Source organism: Hypanus sabinus, chromosome 6 (assembly GCF_030144855.1).
Source record: "Hypanus sabinus isolate sHypSab1 chromosome 6, sHypSab1.hap1, whole genome shotgun sequence".
NCBI lineage: Eukaryota > Metazoa > Chordata > Chondrichthyes > Myliobatiformes > Dasyatidae > Hypanus > Hypanus sabinus.
This window is the reverse complement of record NC_082711.1, coordinates 151963234-151980291: the sequence shown is the minus strand read 5'-3', so window position 1 is coordinate 151980291 and position 17058 is coordinate 151963234.

Here is a 17058-nt window from a genome sequence, read left to right as displayed (position 1 = left end):
TGTAACTTTTGACATCATTACTATTCAAGAACCTATCAAGTTCCATGTTAAATACTCCCAATGACTTGGCCTCCGCAGCTGTCTGTGGCAATGAATTCCACAGATTCACCACCCTCTGGCTGAAGAAATTCCTCCTCATCTCTGTTCTAAAGGAACATGTTTGTCCAGTTCATAATGATTTAATCCATATTAAACTAAAGAGAAGGGGGTATTGCTGAAAGTAGAAATAATTTCACTTTAGGCCAAGGTCTTCAGACCAATGGCCATAGACCCAGGCATGCTTGTACTTCAGGTTTGACTGTCTTGTTTGGGAACAAAATCAAGATCTGGATCTTCTCCAGAAGCAGTTGCAGTGGAAAATGGATGTAGAAGGGGTAAAAGTGAAGCAAGCGGAATGTAATGACAGGAAAATGTGGTGCAAGAGACTGCGGCACTACGACGGACAAGAAGATTCTACAATCGGTCTTCAAAACTGCCCAACGCATCACCAGTACCAGCCTACCCACCATCAATGACATATGCAGAAAGGTGCCAGAAATGGGCCAATAAAATGATGAAGGATCGCACCCACCCTGCTCACAGACTGTTCATCCCACTCCCATTTCAAAGGAGTCTTATGTAACGTCCACGCCAGGACCACCAGACTCAAAAACGGTTACTTTCTCCAAGCAGTAAGGCTGATCAACACCTCCTTCCACTAACCTACCCATCCACACTCACAATTTTATAATTTCCAGTGAGTCACCTTATGTAAAGACACTCCTGTGCCTAGCATCATTTTATGGATATACCATCAGTTTAAGTATATAAGCTGTCTTATGTATTTGTATTCATTGTGTTTTTTTATTATTATTTTGTTCTGCGTCTTTTGTGTTTTTTTTTGTGCTGCATCAGATCTGTAGTAACAATTATCTTGTACTCTTTCAAATTTGTGCTCAGGAAATGACATTTAACAATCTTGAGCCCTGAAACTTGGTGAAACTGAAACAATAAACAATTTGCTGAAGGAACTCAGAGTTGAACAGCATTTGAGGAGGGAAAGGAGGTAGAGATGTTTTGAGTCAAATCCATGCATTAAGGCCCTTCTGACCCTTCAGCCCATGCTGCCCAGCTGTCCCCCAATTTAACCCTTGCCTAATCACTGGACAATTGTCAATCACCTATTAATCTAACAACCAGTACATCTTTGGAGTGTGGGAGGAAACCCGTGCGGTCCCAGAGAGAACGTTCGAGCTCCTTACAGGCAGCGATGGGAATTGAACCTGGGTCACTGGTACTGTAAAGTGTTGAGCTTTTAGTTTAAAACCAGTGTCTAAATCTAGGTGGTGCAAAAGGACAAAGGATTTTGAATTATTTGAAAATAGCACCTCAAGAAGGTAAACTTGAGAGTGGACATCATGACAAAAGGTTGGAGCATAAATACTGTAGATTAATTAAAAGTTCAACTGTCAATTTGTGTCTCCTGCCTTCATGTTACTCCACATCCTTTTAGATCTCTTCCAACAGAGACCATTGAGTGTTTCTTGACCTGATATCCTGGAAAATTATAATTGTGGACGTTGCACTTTGTCTATCCTGCACAACAGTTTTTTTTAACTGAGCTATTATATTGTGCATTCTATTTTCCTTCCGTTACTTCGATGTAATTATGTATGGCATGATCTGTCTGGATGCAAACAAAGCTTTTCACTGTATCTTGGTACATGTGACAGTAATAAGCCAGTGTTAGTCCAGCTACATAATTGATCCAGGTTTCAGTGAAAAAAATTGAACTATATTCAAATTGCATCATGCATGCAATGAATAACCACTATTTTGCTTATTCATGAAATTGTGATATTAACGTGGTCACATTGCTTTCATTTTATTTTCAGACAATGGGGACAGAAAAAGGGGGGCCCAACGCCCAGAAGGACAACCAGTCTAAAGAACAGAGCTGTGGCTCTCGTGCTATCAGCAACTGCTTGTTTGCACAGTGACAGACGATACTGCCAAACGCTTCCATTCCCTTGTGACAAGCCTCTGGCCTGATGTCAATATTCTAACAACAGCATCTGTCAGCAAGAATGACACAAATGGTAGAAGTAAGTCACTTGTGAAAATAACAAAGGGACTGCAGTACAAATAAGATCTGTCAGCCTTATAGAGTAGTTTTAAATTAATATCTTGATATTGCATAATATAACTGCTTACCTAAACCAGACCAGAGTCCAATTAAATGATATATTGGCATGAAGTTATTCATTAAATAACCTCTACCAAATTGCAAACTTTAAATGGTCTCTTGAAAGGAAGGCAGACTTGCATTTGCAGTAGATAGTGCATTTTCTGCTAAGTTCAGGACATTCTAAAGCACAAAATCAAGTAATTAAGAAACACTGTGGTCAGTTTACTAGGTATACCCAACGAACCCAGTGTAGTCTTCTGCAGCTGTAGCCCATCCACTTCAATGTGCATTTAGAGATTCTCTTCTGTACACCACTGTTGTAATGCATGGTTATTTGACTTATTGTACCTTGCTGTCAGCTTGAACAAGTCTGGCCATTCTCCTCTTACCTCTCTCATTCGTGAGGGATTTTTGCCCACACAACCGTTAGATGATTTTCCACTTCTTTCAGCCCACTCTTCCTGGATGATTTCTACTTTAAACACCATTCTCTGTAAGCCTTAGAGACTGTCGTCCATGGAAATCCCTGGGGGTCAGAAGTTTCTGAGATACTCAAACCACTCTGTTTGACAGCAACAATCATTCCATGGTCAAAGTCACTTAGATCACACATTTCTTCCCCATTCTTATGTTTGTTCTGAACAAATGAACCTCTCGACCATGTCTGCATGCTTTCAAGTCAAGTCAAGTCAAATCAACTTCTATTGTCATTTCGACCATAACTGCTGGTACAGTACATAGTAAAAATGAGACAACGTTTTTTTCAGGACCATGGTGTTACATGACACAGTATAAAAAACTAGACTGAACTACTTAATAAAAAAAACAACACAGAGAAAGCTACACTAGACTACAGACCTACACTGGACTGCATAAAGTGCACAAAAACAGTGTAGGCATTACAATAAATAATAAACAGGACAGTAGGGCAAGGTGTCAGTCCAGGCTTCGGGCATTGAAGAGTCTGATAGCTTGGGGGAAGAAACTGTTACATGGTCTGGTTGTGAGAGTCCGAATGCTTTGGAGCCTTTTCCCAGACGGCAGGAGGGAGAAGAGATTGTATGAGGGGTGCATGGGGTCCTTCATAATGCTGTTTCATTTGTGGATGCAGCGTGTAGAGTAAATGTCCGTGATGGCGGGAAGAGGGACCCCGATGATCTTCTCAGCTGACCTCACTGTCCACTGCAGGGTCTTGTGATCCGAGACAGTGCAATTTCCAAACCAGGCAGTGATGCAGCTGCTCAGGATGCTCTCAATACAACCCCTGTAGAATGTGATGAGGATGGGGGGGGGGGGTGGGAAATGGACTTTCTTCAGCCTTTGCTAAAAGTAGAGACGCTGCTGGGCTTTCTTTGCTATGGAGCTGGTGTTGGGGGACCCGGTGAGATTCTCCGTCAATTGAGTTGCTGCCACATGATTGGCTGATTAGATATTTGCATTAACAAGCAGGTGACCACTGAGTGTAATTCTTGATGAACTCCTGTATGCTATTAGCCTTGGAAGGGATTCTAACATTTCCATTATTGAGATATATTTGTTATTTCAACTAATACATGTAATTTTTGTTACTTACCGATATTCATTTCTCAGAATTTGGGCATCACTAGCAAGATTGGCCCATCCTTTCAATGATGTTACTTAAAGGCTAGCTACATCCCATATTCCAGGCATAGTGGACTTGCCCAGTTGACCAATTCAAAATTCAAAATCAAAGTAAGTTTTTTATCAAAGTCTGCATATGTTACAATATACTATTTTGAGATTCATTTTCTTGCAGGCATTTACTTGAAAAAGTAGCAGTAGAATTTTTATGAAAAAAACTACTGAACAGGACTAACAAACAGCCAATGTGCAATAGATGACAAACTGTGCAAATAAAAGAAAACAATACTGATAAAATAAAGAATTAGAACTTGTTGGAAAAGTAACGGTGGTTTAGCAATGAATTGTGTGCACATTGACCATGCAACTCAAAGGAGTAAGAGATGGATTATAAGTTGCAAGTGTTCAAAACTTTCCACCTGATTTATGTTGCCTTATCAAAAATGACATCACATCATTATTTTTAACTACTTGATGGGTTTGCATAGGAATTGCCAATAAAACCTCTTCTGCAATTTAGGTTTTGGTTCAAAGCATAAATTAATTTAGCACTATGTCAGCCAGCTTTTCCAGCTCTAAGACAGAACAATTAAAGCTGTGTTAACTCATTCTGGAGAATAGTACATCGTTGTTAGAGGTCTAGCAAATGTTAAAATTTAAAGTTTTTAACCTACTTTTCTTTTTTGCCTCATTTATACTGTTAATCCAGATTTATTTTCTTCAGTCCCTTCTCTTCCCTGAATGTGGTTCAGCTCTACATTTTCCACCACAGTTCCCTCTCCTGTCCCATTGCGCCTCTGTTTCTTTGTCAGTTTTTTAACCTCATTAGCAAAGGAAACACACATCTGTAGCTGTCACTCACCGCGGTCCCGGATGACCCAATACCCTCGGTTCATCAGCCAGTGAAAGAATTTTGAGCTGAAAGAAGCAGAAAGTCATCTAACAGCTTCTGTGGTGATGTGCTCCATTGCAGTTCGATCTCGCCCCATCTGCTTGGGCCACCTGTTATGTTGCCCCACTGTTCTCCTGCCTCAGCTCCTCTTAAGTGCTCTTGGCACCTTCTACGTGACAGCATCATTAGTTTGCTGTTGTTACACGTTTTGTTGATAAGTACCCAATCATTAGCTAATCATTTCTACTTTGTTTGAAGAATTTCTGCCCTCTGCAATATTTTAAATAATTTCAAGGGGCAGGAAGACCAGGACCATTCCTTAGGTCAATACACACAAAATACTGGAGGAACTCAGCAAGTCACGCAATATCTACGGAGGGGGATAAAAGGTTGCTGCTTCGGGCCAAAACATCTGAAACCAAAATTCCCTCAGTTAACGAACAATCTGCTGGAACTCAGTGGATTAAATGTGTCTGTGAGAGCAACCTATAGGACTATGCCCTGATATTTCCAGCCAGGTGATAGTGCGTTTATTTACAGTGGCCCCTCTGGCTCCGCAAAAGGTGCAAATGTTTGTCTTAAATGCTTTTCTTGTGATTGCAAGACCCTGTTGGACATTGGCAAATCCGGTTCGTTAGTTCATTGTCGAGACAGATAGCCGTGGGCTCAGGTTGTAGCGTGGACCGGGCCCTCATGTTGAGTTGTCACCCAGGGAAGGAGGCAGTGTGGGAGAGAATAACACCACAGCAGGTGAGTTGGAATCTGAGGTGAACATAAAACAGTACGGCACAGGAACAGGCCCTTCGGCCCATCATGTTGTGCCTAACCAGCTAAAGGGTAAATCCAAAAAACCTAAACACGAATCCCTGCAACCTACACCAAACTGGACCCTATAGGCCAGCTCTCCAGTGTTTGATCCTGGGAGGAAAGGCTGGATTGCCTTCATCTGCGGCTGACTGATTGTCATTGCAGAAGTGAGGCTCCAGAACAACATCCCACGCACAATCAATCTTCAGGCCATGCCACTCGGGATCTTGTGCTCATATTACTTTGTGACTGTTTGTAGCTATATGTGCCATGTGTGTGACATGTGTTTTATTTTGTGCTTTTGCCCTGGGGGAGCATGGTTTTGTTTAGCTGTATGCATGTGTATGACTGAATGACAATTAAACTTGAATTTGAACTTAATGTTGTGTTTTGTTCTTGTTGTCGCCTGACCTGCTGAGATCATTTGTTGCTAAAGATTCCAACATCTGCAGTCTCTCGTGTCTTTGCTCAATCAAATGTGCTTGCCTGAAGCTTGTGCAAAACTGCATGACTGCAAGCAAATTCCCTACAATGGATTGGCATTATCCAACTGAACCCACAGGCTCCAGCTTTAAAAAAAAAGGAGGAAGCTGAGTGGTTTATCGGCTTCATTGTTGTCTTGCGAATGGTTCTCCACAATTTACCATTAACGAACATGCTTGGTATAGTTTTCTACCCCAGTTTTCCCTAAACGTGAGCAGTAATGATGAGACCCAGCACAGAATTCAATGCGCTGTTGGAGCCACTGTGACCCATTTTCTTTAACTGTGACCAAGAAAGCAAAATCAAAACTTTTGGGGCAAAAAAGACAGAAAGAAGACATACTAAGAAACTTTACCATTACCTGAACTATTCTCATTTTGGACAAGTATAATGGGACTAATTTATTGTGGACATGGTCTTGCTAAAATTGGTATTGAAGAGGAAATAAGATAGTGCTTAAAGGTTTGAATTTTGCTAAGTCATAAGTAAACATTCAGAAAATGGCACCAATAAAACTGGTGTTGCCAAAGCCCAACTTGGCACCATTGGTCGAAAGGCATCAGTCACAAGGCTGCAGGACCAGACGGCATCCCAGGGCGGGTACTCAGGATGTGCGCGGCACAACTGGCAGTTGTGCTTACAGTCACTTTTAATCTCTCCCTCAACCAGTGTAGAACACCCTCCTGCTTCAAATTATCCACCATTGTCCCTGTACCAAAAAAGACCAAGGTAACATGCCTGAACAAGTGGTGTCCTGTTGCACTCACCTCAATAACAAGCAAATACTGTGAGAGGCTGGTTAAGGATTACATCTACAACATGTTGCCACCCAAACTGGACCTCCTACAATTCACCTACTGACACAACCGATCAACAGACGACACAATAGCCACTGCTCTACATATCGTCCTTACACATCTGGAGAAGAAGGATGTTTATGTGAGAATGCTGTTCTTGGACTACAGGTCAGCATTCAACACCATTATTCCACCCAGGCTTGTCAGGAATCTCAGAGACCTTGGCCATCACCCTGCCTTGTGTAGTTGAGTCCTGGACTTGCTGTCAGATCGCTAGCGGGTTGTAGGAGTGGGCTCCCTCACATCCAACCCTCTGACTTTCAATACAGAAGCCCCTCAGGGCTGTGTACTGAGTCCCCTCCTTTACTCCCTGTATACCCATGACTGTATCGCCACCCACGGCTGTAATCTGCTAATTAAATTTGCCAATGATGCTACATATATTGGCCTAAATTCAAACAATAATGAGGTGGCCTACAGGGAAGAAGCCATCTCTCTGATACAGTGGTGTCAAGAAAACAACCTCTCCCTCAATGTCGCAAAAACAAAGGAGCTGGTTGTGGACTACAGGAGGAATGGAGATGGGCTAATGCCTGTTGACATCAATGGATCTGGGGTTGAGAGGGTAAACAGCTTCAAGTTTCTGGGCATCCACATCACCAAGAACATCACGTGGTCTGTACACAGCAGCTGTGTGGTGAAAAAGGCACAACAGCCCCTCTTCCACCTCAGACGGTTGAGGAAGTTTGATATGGGCCCCCAAATCCTAAGACATTTCTACACGGGCACAGTTGAGAGCATCCTGACTGGCTGCATCACTGCCTGGTATGGAAACTGTACCTCCCTTAACCACAGGATTCTGCAGGGAGTGGTGTGGAGAGCCCAGCACATCTGTAGTTGTGAACTTCCCACAATTCAGGACACTTTGAAAGACAGGTGTGAAGGAAGGATCTGAAGGATCATTGGGCATGCAAGTCACCCCAAGCACAATCTATTCTAGTTGCTACCATCCGGGAAATGGTACCGCAGCATAAAAGCCAGGACCAACAGGCTCCAAGACAACTTCTTCCACCAGACCATCAGACTGATTAACTCGTGCTGATTTGAGTGTATTTCTATGTTACATTGACTGTTCTATTTATTATAAATTACTATGATTGCACATTGCACATTTAGGCGGAGATATAATGTAAAGATTTCTACTCCTCAGGTATGTGAAGGATGTAAGAAATAAAGTCAATTCAATTCAGTCTATTACTTCACTATCATCCTTTTCAAAAATTATTCTTCCTCTTTTCTCTTACTCCCCTTTAATTTATCAATTGAATTCCTGGCTAAGCATGTACCAAAGAAGTCTTTTAAAAAGTGACACCAAGTCATTTTGGAGTGACTCAAAAGTCTTGGCAGCTCTTTGAGGAACTTAGGAAGAGTGGTCACAGCCACAATGTGGGATAGCGTGCAAGTAACAAACTCCTCAAACAGCAATGTGATGATGACAAGCCGACCTGTGAACAGTGATGGCTAAATATCGACTACAACATGAGAATAATTCTCCTGTTCTTTTTCTGAAATTGTGCCACAGGACTTTTTTTTATGCACTTGGGTGAGCAGCTAGTACTTTGGTTCAATACTTCGTCAGAAAGTTAACATCTCTGATGGTGCAACAATCCTTCAATACTACCCTAGAATACCAGCCCACATTTCTGGTTGTTTCGCAGTAACATTTGATGCAGGGACAACACTTTTAACAGTGTTTATATTGGTCCAATAGAATGAGGTTTACTAATTGTATGTAATTTTATGCAATTTGTATATGTACAGCAAAATTATACTGCAGCTTTTAGAATTATAGTTCTCCAAATAAAGGGTCAAGTATACTTTCAACGCTAAGTGAATCAACTTCAGTGCCCTCTGTGCAACAGTTGGTTCTAATTACACACATATGGCTTATGTCATTTGCAACCTGATCCAAGCTTTCTATTCCAAGCTGTTTGATTAAAGTGATATAGAAAGAATTTAATGTAACTTGTTCCTTTCAGGTCAGGCAAAAGTGCTTAACGGTCTTTGAAACGGAGCGGAAGCTACGAAAGGATGCTTGAAAAAGTCTTCTCTGGCCAATAGCCATTCAAAATGGAGAAGGAGCAGGCAAAATGGCACCAAGGGTCATTTCGTCCCTTCGGTGAAACAACGGAGAAAATGATGAAAATCTACCAAGCCATCTGGCCCACTAGTGTAGAGTCTGTGGGTCCATGTGGGCCTCCGAAGCCACAGAATTTGAGTGGATGAAAGTCATTGTCAACCACCAGGGACTGCCATGGCATGGAAGTGTGTTGTTCAGGCAGATTGGTATTGATGGAATATTCATATTAATGTTCCAAATTAAATTATTCAGTCATTTAACTCTACTTTACAGCTGTTCATTATTTTTCCTGATAGGCGTTCTAATGGTATGCTTGTAATTAAATGATTAATGAAATGAAGAAAAGCAGGGATTTGCAACCCTGATACTAGCCTTTAATAAAACACACATTCAACATATTTAAATAAGGGCGACCTTACCTTGTTTTCCAAAATAAAGGAAGGAAGTTGGATTGGAATAAACAAGTGGACATTGGTGAAAAGTAGATGCAGGATAAACTCTATTAGATAGTGTAATCACTATGTTGATAGCAAAGTCAAGGAAATGAAAATATGATTGTGCTTCTTAATAGGGTTATAAACTGAAATTTGAACATAGAAAGGCATGGAATAAGCATGACAGCAGAACCAAAAATACTGGAGTCATTTAAGATACTTTCGGCATTGTAATGGAAAGTTAATGTGGCAAAGAGGTGGCTTATGACCGCGAGAAGCTGCGGAGAATTGTGGACACAGAAACCAGTGTCCCCTCCAAGAACTCTGCCTATACCTCTCGGTGCCTCAGTAAAGCAGCCAACATAATCATAGATCACACCCATTCCAGGCATGCTTTATTTTCCCCACTCCCATCAGGCAGAAGATACAAAAGTCTGAAAGCACTTACCACTAGGTTCAAGGACAGCTTCTATCCTGCTGTTATAAGAGTATTAAATGGGCCCCGGGTACAATAAGATGAATTAGTTGGGTTGAGTTGCTCTCCAATGCTGGCAACTTACTTGCAAATGTTTCATCGCTGTGCGAGCAGACATCTCAGTGCGCTGTGCCCTCTGAATGCTTGGCCTTTAGGTACTTTTCAGTCAGCTGATTGGAAAGTATAGGGAAGACAAGCATTTGGAGGACACATCCCAATCAACAGTGCACTGAAGACGTCTCCTCATATGGTGATGAAATGTTTGCAAGTAAATTGCCAGCGTTGCAGAACAACTCAACACAACCATCAACCACCTGAGCTATGAATCCTCCAAATTATTTCCAATAAGATGAACTCTTCACCTCACAATCTACATTTTTATGATCCTGCACCTTGTTGTTCGCCTGCACTGCACTTGTTTTGTAAGACTTTTGTTGTGTATTGAATACTTCAGTAATCTTGTGTGTGTGTGTGTGTGTATATATAAAGCATTCTTGTTTGTTTAAGTAATTCATTATGGGTTTTATGTATAAGTGTGTCAATTGCATAAATTGTCACACTAGAATGTGATATGTGTGTGCTTCGCTTAAAGTAAACTCAAAGTTAGACCTGCTTTCCCAGACTCCCATGTCTTCCTTTGAATTAGTTTAATGTTTTGAAGTTACAAAACCTAACAACTTTGTTATGCAACACACACAAAATGCTGGTGGAAAGCAGCAGGCCAGGCAGCATCTATAGGAAGAAGCAGTCGATGTTTTGGGCCGAGACCCTTCGTCAGGACTAACTGAAAGAAGAGATAGTAAGAGATTTGAAAGTGGGAGGGGGAGGGATGAAGCTAAGAGCTGGAAAGTTGATTGGCAAAAGGGATACAGAGCTGGAGAAGGGAGAGGATTATGGGACGGGAGGCCTAGGGAGAAAGAAAGGGGGAGGGGAGAACCAGAGGGAGATGGAGAGCAGGCAAGGCGTGATAGTGAGAGGGACAGAGAGAGAAAAAGAGAGAAAAAAGGGGGGAAATAATAAATAACTAAGGGATGGGGTAAGGGGGCATTAACAGAAGTTAGAGAAATCAATTTTGTTATGCAATGCACTTTAATACCTCAATGCTCTGTGGTAATTAATTGATTTGTATGAATAGCATGCAAGTCAGCTTTCACTGTACCTCAGTACATGTGATAATAAACCACTTTATCGATTTACCATTTTACCAGTTTATTATGGGCTTAATGAAATGATCTCATCACAGATGAGTCTTCAGTGTGCTCTTTCTGCCAAGCTACAGCCTAAGAAATCATGGTTGTGAATCAGTGCGTGTTGATACTGATGCTCAACAATACAACCTTGACCAGAAAGATTCAACTTTTACTTTCATTACCTTTACTTTATCAATCAATAACTGATATTTAATTTGGTCAGGGTCTCTATAATTTACAGATTTAAACTAAGTTACCAAGATCTTTTGTTTTAAATCAAAGAGTATGTATCTTTTTGAAAAAGAAAGTTACTGGAAGTATTGGTCAAAAATAAACCAAATTCCATCAGCCACGTTCTTCCCCAAAATACTCCAGTGGAGTATTCCAGTCCAGTCCCTCTAGTTCCTCAAGGATATGCCAGGCCGTCCTGCCCCATGACTGAATAATCTTTCCTGCCCTTTCCAGCTTCTAAAACATTCAGAGGTTTTCTCTATCTTTCCTGCCTTGAACCACAGCCAAGATATTAAAGTAATTGGAGAGAAGGCATTTGCCATTTAAAAATGAGAGCTAGTTCTTCTTGGTTCAGATGTCAGAGAATGGCTGCTTTAGGCTTCATAACTATGAGATTCACATTCGAACATCTGCTTGTGTTTTTTTGGTAGATTGATGAACAACAGATGGAGATCAAACAGGCTGTTTGGAGCAATAGTGGTGAATACGGTTGCCTCGTCATGATTTGAAGTACTCAAGTGACAGTAAAATCTGCTTAGCAGTTCTTTATAAACACCCGGAGGTTGATTGCACATTTAAGTGTGGACCTTTTTTTTATTGCAAAGCAGATGTTCTGCTGAACATAAAGCCACAGCTTTAATTAACACTTATTACGAACTCCTAGAATGTTAATTTAAATAAAATCAATCCAACAGCATTTCAGGAAGGGCAATTGATATTCATGTTGTATAAAGCAGTTAATAAGTGTAACTCGGCTTATTCCCAGCATGGTGTTATTATTTTATTATGTCTTTCTTGTCATAATAACTGTTAAGTATTTTTTTGGGCTGAAGAAGATGATCTCTGAATTGAAAAACAAATAAATAGAAGTTAATGGTGTTTCAGCAAGCTTCCATGGAGCATTGCATGTATGACATAATACGGCTGGAGAGAGGCATTTGCAAGTTTAACGCCTAAACAAGGATTAACAGATATGTTAAGTGGTGTTTTTAAGTAACATCATTTCCTCGTGTTTAATTAAACTAGCACTTTGTTTCTTTTAACAATATAAGCAGAATGTTAAGACCTTTCGTGATTTATCGCGATTTTAAGGAGAATTGGTCAGCACAGGAGACACACTAATAAATCAACGTGCTGCGTACTGAAAGGGTATAAATCAACTGTAGCTTATCCAGGATAATAAATGGGCACACCACCATGGGTAAACTGCAGACAACATGACGGACGTTGCAAAACACATTAAGCAACATCAAAAGTATTGCAGAATGCTTTCTTTATTGTTTAATAAGGTACTCAGTCATGTTTGTTTGCTTCATTGATTGGCTTGCTTGTCTGCTGGTGCTTGTCTGAAGAGCTTGCAGTAGTGGTTTAATTCGTGAGCAGAGAGCATCCTGGTGCCCTGCGTAATTGAACAGTGAGAAACCCACAAGTGTGCAGCAAGCTCTGCCTCTTCCCTTTTGCTCTCACTCAACACTAAGGTCCATCCACATATATGTTGCACAGGGCCATTGTCATAAAGTAGCTTTCATCCTGGCTGGCCTCTCCTCAATATTTTCCCAGTCAAGGTTACCAACCCAATTGTTTGCTGCACACAATTGCTTTTGGACATTCCTCATTCTCCAAACTGTTATCTCCTGAGAAGATGTTGGCCCCAGTGTGATCAATATGATTGGGTTCTCTGTACTCTAGTCTCTGGCCACTCAGTAGATTCCACTTACAATGGTCATCTTTTTCCAGAAGGATATCAAATCTGTCGCTGGGTAATGTGCTTCTGTAACAACCCAGTCAATAATTCCTTTTAACACATGCAGTCATTCCCCTGCCCAATGCTTGGTATCCAGAGGACATCAAAAGACCATGAGACCGTAAGACACCTTGTGGTGAACTACGTGTGCCTGTCTGGACACGTCCCCTGCTGACTGCTCCTGTGGCTCCTCCCACAGACCCCGGTATAAAGGCGATCAAGGCCTGAGCTCGGCCTCTCAGTCTCCAGGATGTAGTATGGTGGTCAACCACTGCTTGTTCCTTCTTCCAGTCAATAAAAGCCGATATCTCGTCTTACGACTCAGAGTGAGTTATTGATGGTGCATCAACACTGGAGCAGAATTAGGCCATTTTGTCCGTTGGCTCTGCTCTGCCGTCCAATCATGGCTGATTTATTATCCTTCTCAGCCCCATTCTCTTGCCTTTCTCCCATAACCTTTGATGCCCTTACAAATCAAGAACTTATCAAACTCAGCTTTAAATATACCCAATGACTTGGCTTCCACAGCCCTCTGAAGAAATTCCTCCTCATCCCTCCATCCTTCTATTCTGAGGCCGTGTCCTCTGGTCTGACCATGCGGACCTCCGATTGAAATAATCACACGGCACAAGTGTAACTTCAGCTTGTTTAGATGAATATTGTTTTCCTGCTTTGACGATCAGGCAGAGCTTGAGTTTATACAAGGCCGTTGCATTTGTTCAGTGCAAGTGTCCTCTCTTCACCACACTGGTGACCTGGAGTGTCAACTGCCCTTGAAAGCTGAGGTCTTTGTTGGTGAGCACTTACCGTGAAAGCAGATTTCATCTTCTGGATGTGACCCTCCTTCAATGGATGCTATCAAACCTCTCAGAAACTTTCAGCAGCTGAGATGTCCACATGGAACTTGATAAATGGTAATTGCTTTATTATTGCCACATGTAGTGAAATACAGTGAAAAGCTTTCGTTTGTGGGGCAACCAGACAGATTATTTTATACAAAAGTACATTGAGGTGGTACAAAAGGAAAACAACAGAATGCAGAGTGACAGTGACCGAGAAAGTGAAGTGCAGGAAGACAAATCAGGTGCAAGGGCCATGATCAAAATTGCTTCCGGTTTATGATGAGATCCGCTTCTAGTTTAAGATGGCATTGGTGACTGCTTATCAGTGGCAAACAAAACAAAGGAAACAACTAAACAGTTTATTAGTAACACTTTCTCTGGAAAATGCTCACTGCAAACAATAGCCTGTAACTTCCCTTTGGACCTGGAGGTGATTCGATGTTGCTGAATCAAGTCAAGGCATGTGGAGACAAGGAGAGGCAGCAGGCCCGTCACCAAAGAGCAAAGACAGACTCGAGGTTCGATTGATTTAAGCACCGGGACAAACTGGAAAGATCAGATACAGGCCCAATAGAGGCTGCGGGGTCCTGGCCCCAGAGCGCATCAAAGCAATAGAACCTGATGTTCAGAATACGATTTAAGTGCCAGGCCAGATTGAAAAGGTCAGGGCGTTGGGGCAGGTTCAGCACCCTGCTCCACGATATTTACTTGGGTCTGCTCTGAACTGAGACTGAGCTTCACGTCTGTCGACGGACTCTTTCGAGGGCTTCAGTTCTGAACGCTATTTGCTTGCTTTTATTGTTTGCACTTTATTTTTTCTCTGCACATTGGGTTGTTGACAATTGTCTTTTTTAATGGGTTCTCTTGGGTTTCTTTGTTTTGTGACTGCCTGTAAGGAGATGAATCTCAAGATTATATTACGTATACATACATTGTTAGTAAATGCATACGTATATTACGTATACATACATTGTTTGAACTGTGAGATAAACTGAGAAGATAAGAGTTTTCCCTTTGAATGCACCTCTGTCTGCTGCATGTTGTATTTAACAGAGTTAGCCGCACAGATGACCACAAGAAAGAGGGTCAGGAGTAGGTCAGTCAGCATCTTGAGCCTACTCCACTATTCTTTAAATCCTGCCTGATAGATTCTTGGATTTAACACCTCTCCCCTGCTTTCCCCCAGCACCCTTGATCTCCTCGTTGTTCAACACCAATCTCCTTCTTGGATATACTCAATGACTACACCTAGCTGACCTCCTGGAGCAGAATGTTCCATGGATTCAGAATCTTCTGAGAGAAGAAGCTCCTCCTCATTTCTGTCCAAAGTGAATGATCTCTTTTTCTGGAACCCTTGAAAAGAGGAAGAAGTGAGAATGAGTGCCCCTAGTATTGAGACAGCATTGGGCATGGGATCAAGCCATTCTGACAAAATTGGACTTAATGGGCATTCCGGAAAATACTCCAAAGCATAGAGTCATACTTAGCAAGATGAAGATGGTTGTAGTTGTCAGAACCAGTTATTCTAGCATCAGGACAATGTAGAAGGTGTTCCTGAGTACTGAGTAATAAGCCCCACCATCTTCACTTGCTTAATGAACGATATTTATTCCCACATAAGGCCAGGCACACTTGCTAATGACTGTTCAATGTAGGCACACTTCCATTCACACTGTTCAGCCCATCTCTGCATTTGGCTCGATTCACCAACATTCAATAATGGGCTGACAAGTGGCTGGTAACATTCATGAGCCAGATCATGACCATCTACAACAAAAGCAAATCTTATCTCCTAATTTCAATAGCATTGCCATTGCTGAATATTGCAGCATCAATATCATAGAGGTTACCATGATCAGAAACTCAACTGGACCAACCAGATAAATATCAGGAGGTGATTGACTAACCTGAGATAGTAGAACCTGAGGGAGGACTGAGATTGAGAAAACTCAGTCGATCCCTGAAGGTGGCAAGACAGCTAGATAAGATGGAGAAGAATGTCATAACCATAAGTGGTAGCAGCCTTCATTAGCTGGGACATAGAAAGTAACAGCAGTGGATGGCACTATTTTGTAAAATATTGCTTTGGCCACTACTGGAATAATGTGAGCATTTTGGCTCACCACATGATAGGAGGAACATGGTTGCATTGATAGAAAAGCCATCAAAATATTGTCTGGGGGCGAGTATTAAGTTAAGAGGAGAGACTGGCTTTGTTTTCCTTGGATTGATGACTGTTGCTGGCAGAATTTAAATGGTAATAAGGAGGCTTACAGAAGTGAGATAGATTTGTTGATGAGTCGTGTAGCAAAAACAACCTTGCGATCAATGTCAGCAAGACGAAGGAATTGATTGTGGACTTAAGGAAAGGGAGGCTGGGAGAACACCAATCCTTATTGAGGGGTCAGCAGTGGAAAAAGTGATAAGCTTCGCGTTTCTGGGAGTCTTCACCTTGGAGCATCTATTCTGATCTCAACACATTGATGCAATCACAAAAAAAGGTTCATCAGCTGCTCTGCTTCATTAGAAATTTGAGGAGTATACCTCCTAAGAATCTGACAAATTTCTATAGATTTGTGGGAGAGAACATTCTGACTAGTTTGAAGGTTCCAATATGGAGGATCAAAAGAGGTTGCAGAAGTTTGTAGGATCAGGCAGGTCCATCATGGGCACAAGCCTCCCCAGCAACAAGCAAATCTTCAAAGGGCAGTGCCTCAGCAAGGCGGCATAAATCACCATCCAGGATGCGCACTCTTTTCATTTTTATCATTGGGGGAGGTACAGGGATCTGAAGACCCACATCCAGTCTTTTAACAACAGCTTATTCCCCTCCACCATCAGATTTCTGAACAGTCCATTATCATGGCCTCATTATTCCTCCTTTACACTATTTATTTATGGTAAATTATAGTAATTCTTCTGTCTTGCAGTGTACTGCCACCACAAAACAAATTTCACAACATATGACAATGATAATAAACCTGATTCAGATTTTTATTCTGAATCCAACTTGCTGTGGACAGGCTGCTGCCCTGCTTGTGACCCAGGTTTTCATTAAAGAATAAAAAGCAAATTTTCCACCCACTATGTTGAAAATCTTTTAGGAACAGCTTCTTCCCTTCTACTATCTAATTTCTGAAAGGTCCATTAACCTATGAACACCACTTCATTAATCGTTCCTTACGCTTCATTTCGGAGGAATTTTTGCATTTCGCACTGCCCTGCTGCCACCGAGCAACACGTTACAAGACTTA